This window comes from Urtica dioica, chromosome 2 (assembly GCF_054948205.1).
Source record: "Urtica dioica subsp. dioica isolate 48M chromosome 2, U.dioica_male_clone48M_v1_H2, whole genome shotgun sequence".
Taxonomy (NCBI): domain Eukaryota; kingdom Viridiplantae; phylum Streptophyta; class Magnoliopsida; order Rosales; family Urticaceae; genus Urtica; species Urtica dioica.
In genome coordinates this window covers 11197209-11210384 of record NC_142757.1, presented here as the reverse complement: position 1 = coordinate 11210384, position 13176 = coordinate 11197209, and positions in this window count along the sequence as shown.

The window sequence follows — 13176 nt, the reverse complement described above, 5'->3', positions numbered from 1 at the left end:
TCGGCCAATGGCCGAGTGAGGAGTCTTGGCCGGATGAAGGTTCACTCGGCCATTGGCCGAGTGAACTGCAAGGCCGACTGAAGGGTTCACTCAGCCATTGGCCGAGTGAACTGCTGGAAGGTTCACTCGGCCAATGGCCGAGTGAAATATATGGGCAGCTGGAAGGTTCGCTCGGCCATTGGCCGAGTGAACTGCTGGAAGGTTCATTCGGCCAATGGCCGAGTGAACTGCGTGGGCGGCTGGAAGGTTCACTCGGCCATTGGCCGAGTGAACTGCTGGAAGGTTCACTCGACCAATGGCCGAGTGAACTGCCTGGGCGGCTGGAAGGTTCACTCGGCCATTGGCCGAGTGAACTGCTGGAAGGTTCACTCGGCCATTGGCCGAGTGAACTGCTGGAATTTTATTGAAAATTCTTAATGGGCCTTTCTCATGTTTTCATGAACAAATGAAGAAGCTTCTAGAAGCTCCTTCTAGATGAGAAATAGGCGCCCAACATACCCATAGGAAGAGAGCATATTTTGTGTATAAATGTATCAAGATACTTGGCAAACGAAAAAGAGGAAACAAAATTCCTATACATGGCATGGGAAATTTCGGCCAAGTAGAGAAAAAGGTGTTGTCGGCCCGTTCCGGGTCGACAGCGCCCGCGCGCGCCCGCGGGGTCCCATGGCCGAGAGGCCAAAGACCGGCCTCATGAGCTCGACCTCGGCCTCATGAGCTCGACCTCCACTCGGCCTCATGAGCTCGACCTCGGCCTCATGAGCTCGACCTCCTCTCGGCCTCATGAGCTCGACCTCTACTCGGCCTCACGAGCTCAACCTCCACTCGGCCTCATGAGCTCGACCTCCAATCAGCCTCATGAGCTCGAACTCGGCCTCATGACCTCGACCTCGGCCTCGTGAGCTCGACTTCCACTCGGCCTCATGAGCTCGACCTCGGCCTCATGAGCTCAACTTCCACTCGGCCTCATGAGCTCGACCTCAGCCTCATGAGCTCGACCTCCACTCGGCTTCATGAGCTCGACCTCCACTCGGCCTCATGAGCTTAACCTCCACTCGGCCTCATGAGCTCGACCTCGGCCTCATGAGCTCGACTTCCTCTCGGCCTCATGAGCTCGACCTCTACTCGGCCTCACGAGCTCAACCTCCACTCGGCCTCATGAGCTCGACCTCCACTCGGCCTCATGAGCTCGAACTCGGCCTCATGAGCTCGACCTCGGCCTCATGAGCTCGACTTCCACTCGGCCTCATGAGCTCGACCTCGGCCTCGTGAGCTCAACTTCTACTCGGCCTCATGAGCTCGACCTCGGCCTCATGAGCTCGACCTCCACTCGGCTTCATGAGCTCGACCTCTACTCGGCATCATGAGCTCAACCTCCACTCGGCCTCGTGAGCTCGACCTCCACGTCTCAGAGGCGTCCCTCGCCTCCAGGGCCGCCTCAGAGGCGTCCCTCGCCTCCATGGCCGCCTCAGAGGCATCCCTCGCCTCCATGACCGTCTCAGAGGAGTCCCTCGCCTCCATGGCCGCCTCAGAGGCGTCCCTCGCCTCCATGGCCGCCTCAGAGGCGTCCCTCGCCCCCATGGGCGCCTCAGAGGCGTCCCTCGCTTCCATGGCCGCCTCAGAGGCGTCCCTCGCCTCCATGGCCGCCTCAGAAGCGTCCCTTGCCTCCATGGCCGCCTCAGAGGCATCCCCTGCCTCCATGGCCGTCTCAGAGGCGTCCCCTGCCTCCATGGCCGCCTCAGAGGCGTCCCCTGCCTCCATGGCTGCCTCAGAGGTGTCCCTCGGCCAAGGGTATGCCCCTAAAGCCCCTTTGGTCGCCTATAAATACCGGGGTACCCCCCCGGTCCAGGTAATCCGAATTTGAGTACTGAAACGCTGTCGAACTCTTATCTCGCTCGTTTCTCTCAAGTCTCGACCCCTAAACACTTAAACCCTCTACAAACCACCTCAATCCTACTAATGTTGAGCATCGGAGAGGAAAACAGGGGCAACCCACCTATTTTCCCTTTGTAGTTCACACCTTCTTGCTTGCTTTTCAGGTGCCTGGACGAAATAGACATCACTAATAGCTAAGGGACGACTTGAGATATCAAGTCCGACACGCTCATGTTAAGACGAGACCACTTGGTCCGGCCTTGGGTCTAACCGCCTTTGACTCCTAAATCGTTGTCCGAAAACCTGCGACAACATTTTGGCCCTAGAAGGAGGGGCATCTCTCGACCAAAGGCTCAACTCTCGAAGGGATGCGCTCCCCGCCGAAACTCTAGGCCGGCCTCAGGCCAACGTCGTGGACCAAGCGTCCAATGAGCGCCAACCCGCAACTCCTGTGGCCCTGCTAACGGGCTTGACATGGTCACGATGATTCAGAGCCTCCAAAACCAAATCATCGAGATGAGGGAGTCAGGGAGACAAAGGCCTTACTGGGGGATCGAGGAGTCATACTCTCCATTCGCCGCTCAAATCCTCATGCAGCCTTGCGTGGGGAACTTCAAATTGCCGTCCATCCCTCCCTATGATGGACGGACTGACCCAAACTTCCACATCCAACACTACGAGACGTGGATGACAATGCAAGGGCAGACGGACGCCACTCTCTGTCAAGCCTTTAGCCTGACCCTCACAGGGTCGGGCTTTGAGTGGTTCCGAAGTTTGAGACCTGGGAGCATCCCGTCCTTCCGGGCCTTGCGAGAGGCTTTCCTTGCCCACTTCACCACGCTCATGACACAAAAGAAGTCGAAGACCCACCTCCTCTCCATTCGGCAAGGGAGAGACGAGACGTTGAGACAGTACCTCGCTCGCTTCACCGAGGAGTCTCATAAGGTCGAGGGGTTCGACGACAAGGACGCCATCATGGCGATCACCGAGGGAGTTCGCACGAGCGACTTCCTCAAGTCTATCGTTGGGAAAGTCCCGCGGGACATGGCAGAGCTAATGTCGAGGGCCCGCACATATATGGGAATCGAGGATTATCTTGATGGCCGCGACGGCCGGAAGTCAGGGGGACAAGGTAGTCGCCCCCGCGACGACCAAGACGAAGATCGTCCCGACCCCAGAAGGAAGAGGAACAAGGGAGGCCAGGCCCCTAACGGTCGCTCCATCCCCGGGCCGAGATCGTCACACATCGATAGCTTCCGAAAGTTGTCGACGTTCACCCCTCTGGACACCCCGCAAGAGCGGATCCTAGCTTTGCACCGCGACAAGCTAAGAAGTCCGACTCCTCTCACAAAGGATCCTGCGAAGAGGGATCGGAAAAAGTTCTGTGAGTACCACCAAGATCATGGGCATCTGACGTCCGAATGTTATCAACTCAAGCGTCAGATCGACGCCCTAATTCAAGACGGGAAGTTAAAAGAGTATGTCTTGAGAACGGTCGGGACGGCCGCCGCGCACGGAGAACGCCCACGGCAAGAAAGGAAGGGTCCGGCGACCGTCACAAACCAAGTGGCGAACCAACGATCGGAGAGCTCACAACTGCACGTCGTGGGCTAAATCATGGGCGGCCCAGAGTTCGGGGACTCGAGCACGCAAAGGAAGAAGTACGTGCGAGAAGTCTCCCAGGGGAAGGTAGAGCACTACATCAACCTCACATGCGAGGCTCCTTCCCCGGCCCCGTTCGAATCGATGTTCTTCACCGGCCAAGAGGCGGCACGAGTTCTCCACCCGCACAATGACGCAATAGTCGCCTCGGCCCCGGTCGCCAACAATCTCGTCCGAAGAATCCTGATTGATAACGGAAGCTCTGCCGACATTATCTTCAAATCAGCGTTGGACAGGATGAAGCTGACCGGACTGAGACCGACCCCAATCTCAACCCCACTCTTTGGCTTCTCCGGGGAGAGGGTCATGACGGAGGACACTATCGACCTCACGGTCACCTTTGGGACGCCGGGGGGGGAGGTCGAGGTCACTCGCATCGTATCATTCTTGGTCGTGGACTAACCCTCGGCGTACAACATCATCATCAGTCGCCCAACTCTCAATTGGATGAAGGCCATTACGTCCACCTACCACTTGATGATGAAGTTTCTGACTGACAAGGGAATTGCCATAATGTTGGGAGACCAATCGATGGCAGGGATGTGCTACATCCAGGGCGTGGACGAGAAAGTCAAGGGAAAGATGGTGAGCACCATCTTCCAACTCGAAAACAAGGTCGAACCTCGGCTACCCACAGAAGCCCACTCCCGTCTTCTTTATGCCTGATTGTTGTCATTTTATTTCCGGTTTTAAGACTATTTCAAATAAGGCCAATTACCTGGGAATGTAATTTTTTTTTACTATTTTGACGTGGTAATCAGGTTGCATTTTCACATCGAAACCGTTATCCAATTGCATTATAATTTCCAGTCTCCTCTACGAGTACGCAAGAAACTCGGGGGGCTAATGGGGATCAATAACCAATCAACTAAACAACTCAAAAAGAAAAAAAAAGTAAAAACATAACAAAGTCTCATGGGGCCGATGGTTAGGCCGGAGGTCCCAGAGAGAGACGGTCTACATTTCTCCTAGAGTTGAGTTTACTCCTCGAGTCGAGTACCGAGTCCATGAGTCGACTACCTACTCCTCGTGCCGACTCTAGATTTCTCCTCGAGTTGAGTTTACTCCTCGAGTCGAGTACCGAGTCCACGAGTCGACTAGCTACTCCTCGTGCCGACTCTACATTTCTCCTCGGGTTGAGTTCACTCCTCGAGTCGAGTACCGAGTCCACGAGTCGACTAGCTACTCCTCGTGCCGACTCTACATTTCTCCTCGGGTTGAGTTCACTCCTTGAGTCGAGTACCGAGTCCACGAGTCGACTAGCTACTCCTCGGGCCGACTCTACATTTCTCCTCGAGTTGAGTTCACTCCTCGAGTCGAGTACCGAGTCCACGAGTCGACTAGCTACTCCTCGTGCCGACTCTACATTTCTCCTCGAGTTGAGTTCACTCCTCGAGTCGAGTACCGAGTCCACGAGTCAACTAGCTACTCCTCGTGCCGACTCTACATTTCTCCTCGGGTTGAGTTCACTCCTCGAGTCGAGTACCGAGTCCTAGAGTCGACTAGCTACTCCTCGTGCCAACTCTACATTTCTCCTCGAGTTGAGTTCGCTCCTCGAGTCGAGTACCGAGTCCACGAGCCGACTAGCTACTCCTCTTGCCGACTCTACATTACTCCTCGAGTCAAGTACCGAGTTCATGAGTCGACTAGCTACTCCTCGTTCCGACTCTACATTTCTCCTCGAGTTGAGTTCACTCCTGGAGTCGAGTACCGAGTCCACGAGTCGACTAGCTACTCCTCGTGCCGACTCTACATTTCTCCTCGAGTTGAGTTTACTTCTCGAGTCGAGTACCGAGTCCACGAGTCGACTAGCTACTCCTCGTGCCAACTCTACATTTCTCCTCGGGTTAAGTTCACTCCTCGAGTATTGTACCGAGTCCACGAGTCGACTAGCTACTCCTCGTGCCGACTCTATATTTCTCCTCGAGTTGAGTTTACTCCTCGAGTCGAGTACCGAGTCCAAGAGTCGACTAGCTACTCCTCGTGCCGACTCTACATTTCTCCTCGGGTTGAGTTCACTCCTCGAGTCGAGTACCGAGTCCACGAGTCGACTAGCTACTCCTCGTGCCGACTCTACATTTCTCCTCGAGTTGAGTTCACTCCTCGAGTCGAGTACCGAGTCCACGGGTCAACTAGCTACTCCTCGTGCCGACTCTACATTTCTCCTCGGGTTGAGTTCACTCCTCGAGTCGAGTACCGAGTCCACGAGTCAACTAGCTACTCCTCGTGCCGACTCTACATTTCTCCTCGGGTTGAGTTCACTCCTCGAGTCGAGTACCGAGTCCTAGAGTCGACTAGCTACTCCTCGTGCCGACTCTACATTTCTCCTCGAGTTGAGTTCACTCCTCGAGTCGAGTACCGAGTCCACGAGTCAACTAGCTACTCCTCTTGCCGACTCTACATTACTCCTCGAGTTGAGTTCACTCCTCGAGTCGAGTACCGAGTCCACGAGTCGACTAGCTACTCCTCGTACCGACTCTAAATTTCTCCTCGGGTTGAGTTCACTCCTCGAGTCGAGTACCGAGTCCACGAGTTGACTAGCTACTCCTCGTGCCGACTCTACATTTTGCCTCGAGTTGAATTCACTCCTCGAGTCGAGTACCGAGTCCACGAGTCGACTAGCTACTCCTCGTGCCGACTCTACATTTCTCCTCGGGTTGAGTTCACTCCTCGAGTAGAGTACCGAGTCCACGAGTCGACTAGCTACACCTCGTGCCGACTCTACATTTCTCCTCGAGTTGAGTTCACTCCTTGAGTCGAGTACCGAGTCCACGAGTCGACTAGCTACTCCTCGGGCCGACTCTACATTTCTCCTCGAGTTCAGTTCACTCCTCGAGTCTAGTACCGAGTCCACGAGTCGACTAGCTACTCCTCGTGCCGACTCTACATTTCTCCTCGAGTTGAGTTCACTCCTCGAGTCGAGTACCGAGTCCACGAGTCAACTAGCTACTCCTCGTGCCGACCCTACATTTCTCCTCGGGTTGAGTTCACTCCTCGAGTCGAGTACCGAGTCCTAGAGTCGACTAGCTACTCCTCGTGCCGACTCTACATTTCTCCTCGAGTTGGGTTCACTCCTCGAGTCGAGTACCGAGTGCACGAGCCGACTAGCTACTCCTCGTGCCGACTCTACATTACTCCTCGAGTCAAGTACCGAGTTCACGAGTCGACTAGCTACTCCTCGCTCCGACTCTACATTTCTCCTCGAGTTGAGTTCACTCCTCGAGTCGAGTACCGAGTCCACGAGTCGACTAGCTACTCCTCGTGCCGACTCTACATTTCTCCTCGAGTTGAGTTTACTTCTCGAGTCGAGTACCGAATCCACGAGTCGACTAGCTACTCCTCGTGCCGACTCTACATTTCTCCTCGGGTTGAGTTCACTCCTCGAGTCGAGTACCGAGTCCACGAGTTGACTAGCTACTCCTCGTGCCGACTCTACATTTTGCCTCGAGTTGAATTCACTTCTCGAGTCGAGTACCGAGTCCACGAGTCGACTAGCTACTCCTCGTGCCGACTCTACATTTCTCCTCAGGTTGAGTTCACTCCTCGAGTCGAGTACCGAGCCCACGAGTCGACTAGCTACTCCTCGTGCCGACTCTACATTTCTCCTCGAGTTGAGTTTACTTCTCGAGTCGAGTACCGAGTCCACGAGTCGACTAGCTACTCGTCGTGCCGACTCTACATTTCTCCTCGGGTTGAGTTCACTCCTTGAGTCGAGTACCGAGTCCACGAGTCGACTAGCTACTCCACGTGCCGACTCTACATTTCTCATCGAGTTGAGTTCACTCCTTGAGTCGAGTACCGAGTCCACGAGTCGACTAGCTACTCCTCGGGCCGACTCTATATTTCTCCTCGAGTTGAGTTCACTCCTAGAGTCGAGTACCGAGTCCATGAGTCGACTAGCTACTCCTCGTGCCGACTCTACATTTCTCCTCGAGTTGAGTTCACTCCTCGATTCGAGTACCGAGTCCACGAGTCAACTAGCTACTCCTCGTGCCGACTCTACATTTCTCCTCGGGTTGAGTTCACTCCTCGAGTCGAGTACCGAGTCCTAGAGTCGACTAGCTACTCCTCGTGCCGACTCTACATTTCTCCTCGAGTTGAGTTCACTCCTTGAGTCGAGTACCGAGTCCACGAGTCGACTAGCTACTCCTCGGGCCGACTCTACATTTCTCCGCGAGTTCAGTTCACTCCTCGAGTCTAGTACCGAGTCCACGAGTCGACTAGCTACTTCTCGTGCCGACTCTACATTTCTCCTCGAGTTGAGTTCACTCCTCGAGTCGAGTACCATGTCCACGAGTCAACTAGCTACTCCTCGTGCCGACCCTACATTTCTCCTCGGGTTGAGTTCACTCCTCGAGTCGAGTACCGAGTCCTAGAGTCGACTAGCTACTCCTCGTGCCGACTCTACATTTCTCCTCGAGTTGGGTTCACTCCTCGAGTCGAGTACCGAGTGCACGAGCCGACTAGCTACTCCTCGTGCCGACTCTACATTACTCCTCGAGTCAAGTACCGAGTTCACGAGTCGACTAGCTACTCCTCGTTCCGACTCTACATTTCTCCTCGAGTTGAGTTCACTCCTCGAGTCGAGTACCGAGTCCACGAGTCGACTAGCTACTCCTCGTGCCGACTCTACATTTCTCCTCGTGTTGAGTTTACTTCTCGAGTCGAGTACCGAATCCACGAGTCGACTAGCTACTCCTCGTGCCGACTCTACATTTCTCCTCGGGTTGAGTTCACTCCTCGAGTCGAGTACCGAGTCCACGAGTTGACTAGCTACTCCTCCAGCCGACTCTACATTTTGCCTCGAGTTGAATTCACTTCTCGAGTCGAGTGCCGAGTCAACGAGTCGACTAGCTACTCCTCGTGCCGACTCTACATTTCTCCTCGGGTTGAGTTCACTCCTCGAGTCGAGTACCGAGTCCACGAGTCGACTAGCTACTCCTCGTGCCGACTCTACATTTCTCCTCGAGTTGAGTTTACTCCTCGAGTCGAGTACCGAGTCCACGAGTCGACTAGCTACTCCTCGTGCCGACTCTACATTTCTCCTCGAGATGAGTTCACTCCTTGAGTCGAGTACCGAGTCCACGAGTCGACTAGCTACTCCACGTGCCGACTCTACATTTCTCATCGAGTTGAGTTTACTCCTTGAGTCGAGTACCGAGTCCACGAGTCGACTAGCTACTCCTCGGGCCGACTCTATATTTCTCCTCGAGTTGAGTTCACTCCTCGAGTCGAGTACCGAGTCAACGAGTCGACTAGCTACTCCTCGTGCCGACTCTACATTTCTCCTCGAGTTGAGTTCACTCCTCGATTCGAGTACCGAGTCCACGAGTCAACTAGCTACTCCTCGTGCCGACTCTACATTTCTCCTCGGGTTGAGTTCACTCCTCGAGTCGAGTACCGAGTCCTAGAGTCGACTAGCTACTCCTCGTGCCGACTCTACATTTCTCCTCGAGTTGAGTTCACTCCTCGACTCGAGTACCGAGTCCACGAGCCGACTAGCTACTCCTCGTGCGGACTCTACATTACTCCTCGAGTCAAGTACCGAGTTCACGAGTCGACTAGCTACTCCTCGTTCCGACTCTACATTTCTCCTCGAGTTGAGTTCACTCCTCGAGTCGAGTACCGAGTCCACGAGTCGACTAACTACTCCTCGTGCCGACTCTACATTTCTCCTCGAGTTGAGTTTACTTCTCGAGTCGAGTACCGAGTCCACGAGTCGACTAGCTACTTCTCGTGCCGACTCTACATTTCTCCTCGGGTTGAGTTCACTCCTCGAGTCGAGTACCGAGTCCACGAGTCAACTAGCTACTCCTCGTGCCGACTCTACATTTCTCCTCGAGTTGAGTTTACTCCTCGAGCCGAGTACCGAGTCCACGAGTCGACTAGCTACTCCTCGTGCCGACTCTACATTTCTCCTCGGGTTGAGTTCACTCCTCGAGTCGAGTACCGAGTCCACGAGTCGACTAGCTACTCCTCGTGCCGACTCTACATTTCTCCTCGACTTGAGTTCACTCCTCGAGTCGAGTACCGAGTCCACGAGTCAACTAGCTACTCCTCGTGCCGACTCTACATTTCTCCTCGGGTTGAGTTCACTCCTCGAGTCGAGTACCGAGTCCTAGAGTCGACTAGCTACTCCTCGTGCCGACTCTACATTTCTCCTCGAGTTGAGTTCACTCCTCGAGTCGAGTACCGAGTCTACGAGCCGACTAGCTACTCCTCGCGCCGACTCTACATTACTCCTCGAGTCAAGTACCGAGTTCACGAGTCGACTAGCTACTCCTCGTTCCGACTCTACATTTCTCCTCGAGTTGAGTTCACTCCTCGAGTCGAGTACCGAGTCCACGAGTCGACTAGCTACTCCTCGTGCCGACTCTACATTTCTCCTCGGGTTGAGTTCACTCCTTGAGTCGAGTACCGAGTCCACGAGTCGACTAGCTACTCCTCGGGCTGACTCTACATTTCTCCTCGAGTTGAGTTCACTCCTCGAGTCGAGTACCGAGTCCACGAGTCGACTAGCTACTCCTCGGGCCGACTCTACATTTCTCCTCGAGTTGAGTTCACTCCTCGAGTCGAGTACCGAGTCCACGAGTCGACTAGCTACTCCTCGTGCCGACTCTACATTTCTCCTCGAGTTGAGTTCACTCCTCGAGTCGAGTACCGAGTCCACGAGTCGACTAGCTACTCCTCGTGGCGACTCTATATTTCTCCTCGGGTTGAGTTCACTCCTCGAGTCGAGTACCGAGTCCACGAGTTGACTAGCTACTCCTCGTGCCGACTCTACATTTTGCCTCGAGTTGAATTCACTTCTCGAGTCGAGTACCGAGTCCATGAGTCGACTAGCTACTCCTCGTGCCGACTCTACATTTCTCCTCGGGTTGAGTTCACTCCTCGAGTCGAGTACCGAGTCCATGAGTCGACTAGCTACTCCTCGTGCCGACTCTACATTTCTCCTCGAGTTGAGTTTACTTCTCGAGTCGAGTACCGAGTCCACGAGTCGACTAGCTACTCGTCGTGCTGACTCTACATTTCTCCTCGGGTTGAGTTCACTCCTTGAGTCGAGTACCGAGTCCACGAGTCGACTAGCTACTCCACGTGCCGACTCTACATTTCTCCTCGAGTTGAGTTCACTCCTTGAGTCGAGTACCGAGTCCACGAGTCGACTAGCTACTCCTCGGGCCGACTCTACATTTCTCCTCGAGTTGAGTTCACTCCTCGAGTCGAGTACCGAGTCCACGAGTCGACTAGCTACTCCTCGTGCCGACTCTACATTTCTCCTCGAGTTGAGTTTACTTCTCGAGTCGAGTACCGAGTCCACGAGTCGACTAGCTACTCGTCGTGCCGACTCTACATTTCTCCTCGGGTTGAGTTCACTCCTTGAGTCGAGTACCGAGTCCACGAGTCGACTAGCTACTCCACGTGCCGACTCTACATTTCTCCTCGAGTTGAGTTCACTCCTTGAGTCGAGTACCGAGTCCACGAGTCGACTAGCTACTCCTCGGGCCGACTCTACATTTCTCCTCGAGTTGAGTTCACTCCTCGAGTCGAGTACCGAGTCCACGAGTCGACTAGCTACTCCTCGTGCCGACTCTACATTTCTCCTCGAGTTGAGTTCACTCCTCGAGTCGAGTACCGAGTCCACGAGTCAACTAGCTACTCCTCGTGCCGACTCTACATTTCTCCTCGGGTTGAGTTCACTCCTCGAGTCGAGTACCGAGTCCTAGAGTCGACTAGCTACTCCTCGTGCCGACTCTACATTTCTCCTCGAGTTGAGTTCACTCCTCGAGTCGAGTACCGAGTCCACGAGCCGACAAGCTACTCCTCGTGCGGACTCTACATTACTCCTCGAGTCAAGTACCGAGTTCACGAGTCGACTAGCTACTCCTCGTTCCGACTCTACATTTCTCCTCGAGTTGAGTTCACTCCTCGAGTCGAGTACCGAGTCCACGAGTCGACTAACTACTCCTCGTGCCGACTCTACATTTCTCCTCGAGTTGAGTTTACTTCTCGAGTCGAGTACCGAGTCCACGAGTCGACTAGCTACTTCTCGTGCCGACTCTACATTTCTCCTCGGGTTGAGTTCACTCCTTGAGTCGAGTACCGAGTCCACGAGTCGACTAGCTACTCCTCGTTCCGACTCTACATTTCTCCTCGGGTTGAGTTCACTCCTTGAGTCGAGTACCGAGTCCACGAGTCGACTAGCTACTCCACGTGCCGACTCTACATTTCTCATCGAGTTGAGTTCACTCCTTGAGTCGAGTACCGAGTCCACGAGTCGACTAGCTACTCCTCGGGCCGACTCTATATTTCTCCTCGAGTTGAGTTCACTCCTCGAGTCGAGTACCGAGTCCACGAGTCGACTAGCTACTCCTCGTGCCGACTCTACATTTCTCCTCGAGTTGAGTTCACTCCTCGATTCGAGTACCGAGTCCACGAGTCAACTAGCTACTCCTCGTGCCGACTCTACATTTCTCCTCGGGTTGAGTTCACTCCTCGAGTCGAGTACCGAGTCCTAGAGTCGACTAGCTACTCCTCCTGCCGACTCTACATTTCTCCTCGGGTTGAGTTCACTCCTCGAGTCGAGTACCGAGTCCACGAGTTGACTAGCTACTCCTCGTGCCGACTCTACATTTTGCCTCGAGTTGAATTCACTTCTCGAGTCGAGTACCGAGTCCACGAGTCGACTAGCTACTCCTCGTGCCGACTCTACATTTCTCCTCGGGTTGAGTTCACTCCTCCAGTCGAGTACCGAGTCCACGAGTTGACTAGCTACTCCTCGTGCCGACTCTACATTTTGCCTCGAGTTGAATTCACTTCTCGAGTCGAGTACCGAGTCCACGAGTCGACTAGCTACTCCTCGGGCTGACTCTACATTTCTCCTCGAGTTGAGTTCACTCCTCGAGTCGAGTACCGAGTCCACGAGTCGACTAGCTACTCCTCGGGCCGACTCTACATTTCTCCTCGAGTTGAGTTCACTCCTTGAGTCGAGTACCGAGTCCACGAGTCGACTAGCTACTCCTCGTGCCGACTCTACATTTCTCCTCGAGTTGAGTTCACTCCTCGACTCGAGTACCGAGTCCACGAGTCGACTAGCTACTCCTCGTGCCGACTCTACATTTCTCCTCGGGTTGAGTTCACTCCTCGAGTCGAGTACCGAGTCCACGAGTTGACTAGCTACTCCTCGTGCCGACTCTACATTTTGCCTCGAGTTGAATTCACTTCTCGAGTCGAGTACCGAGTCCACGAGTCGACTAGCTACTCCTCGTGCCGACTCTACATTTCTCCTCGGGTTGAGTTCACTCCTCGAGTCGAGTACCGAGTCCACGAGTTGACTAGCTACTCCTCGTGCCGACTCTACATTTTGCCTCGAGTTGAATTCACTTCTCGAGTCGAGTACCGAGTCCACGAGTCGACTAGCTACTCCTCGTGCCGACTCTACATTTCTCCTCGGGTTGAGTTCACTCCTCGAGTCAAGTACCGAGTCCACGAGTCGACTAGCTACTCCTCGTGCCGACTCTACATTTCTCCTCGAGTTGAGTTTACTTCTCGAGTCGAGTACCGAGTCCACGAGTCGACTAGCTACTCGTCGTGCCGACTCTACATTTCTCCTCGGGTTGAGTTCACTCCTTGAGTCGAGTA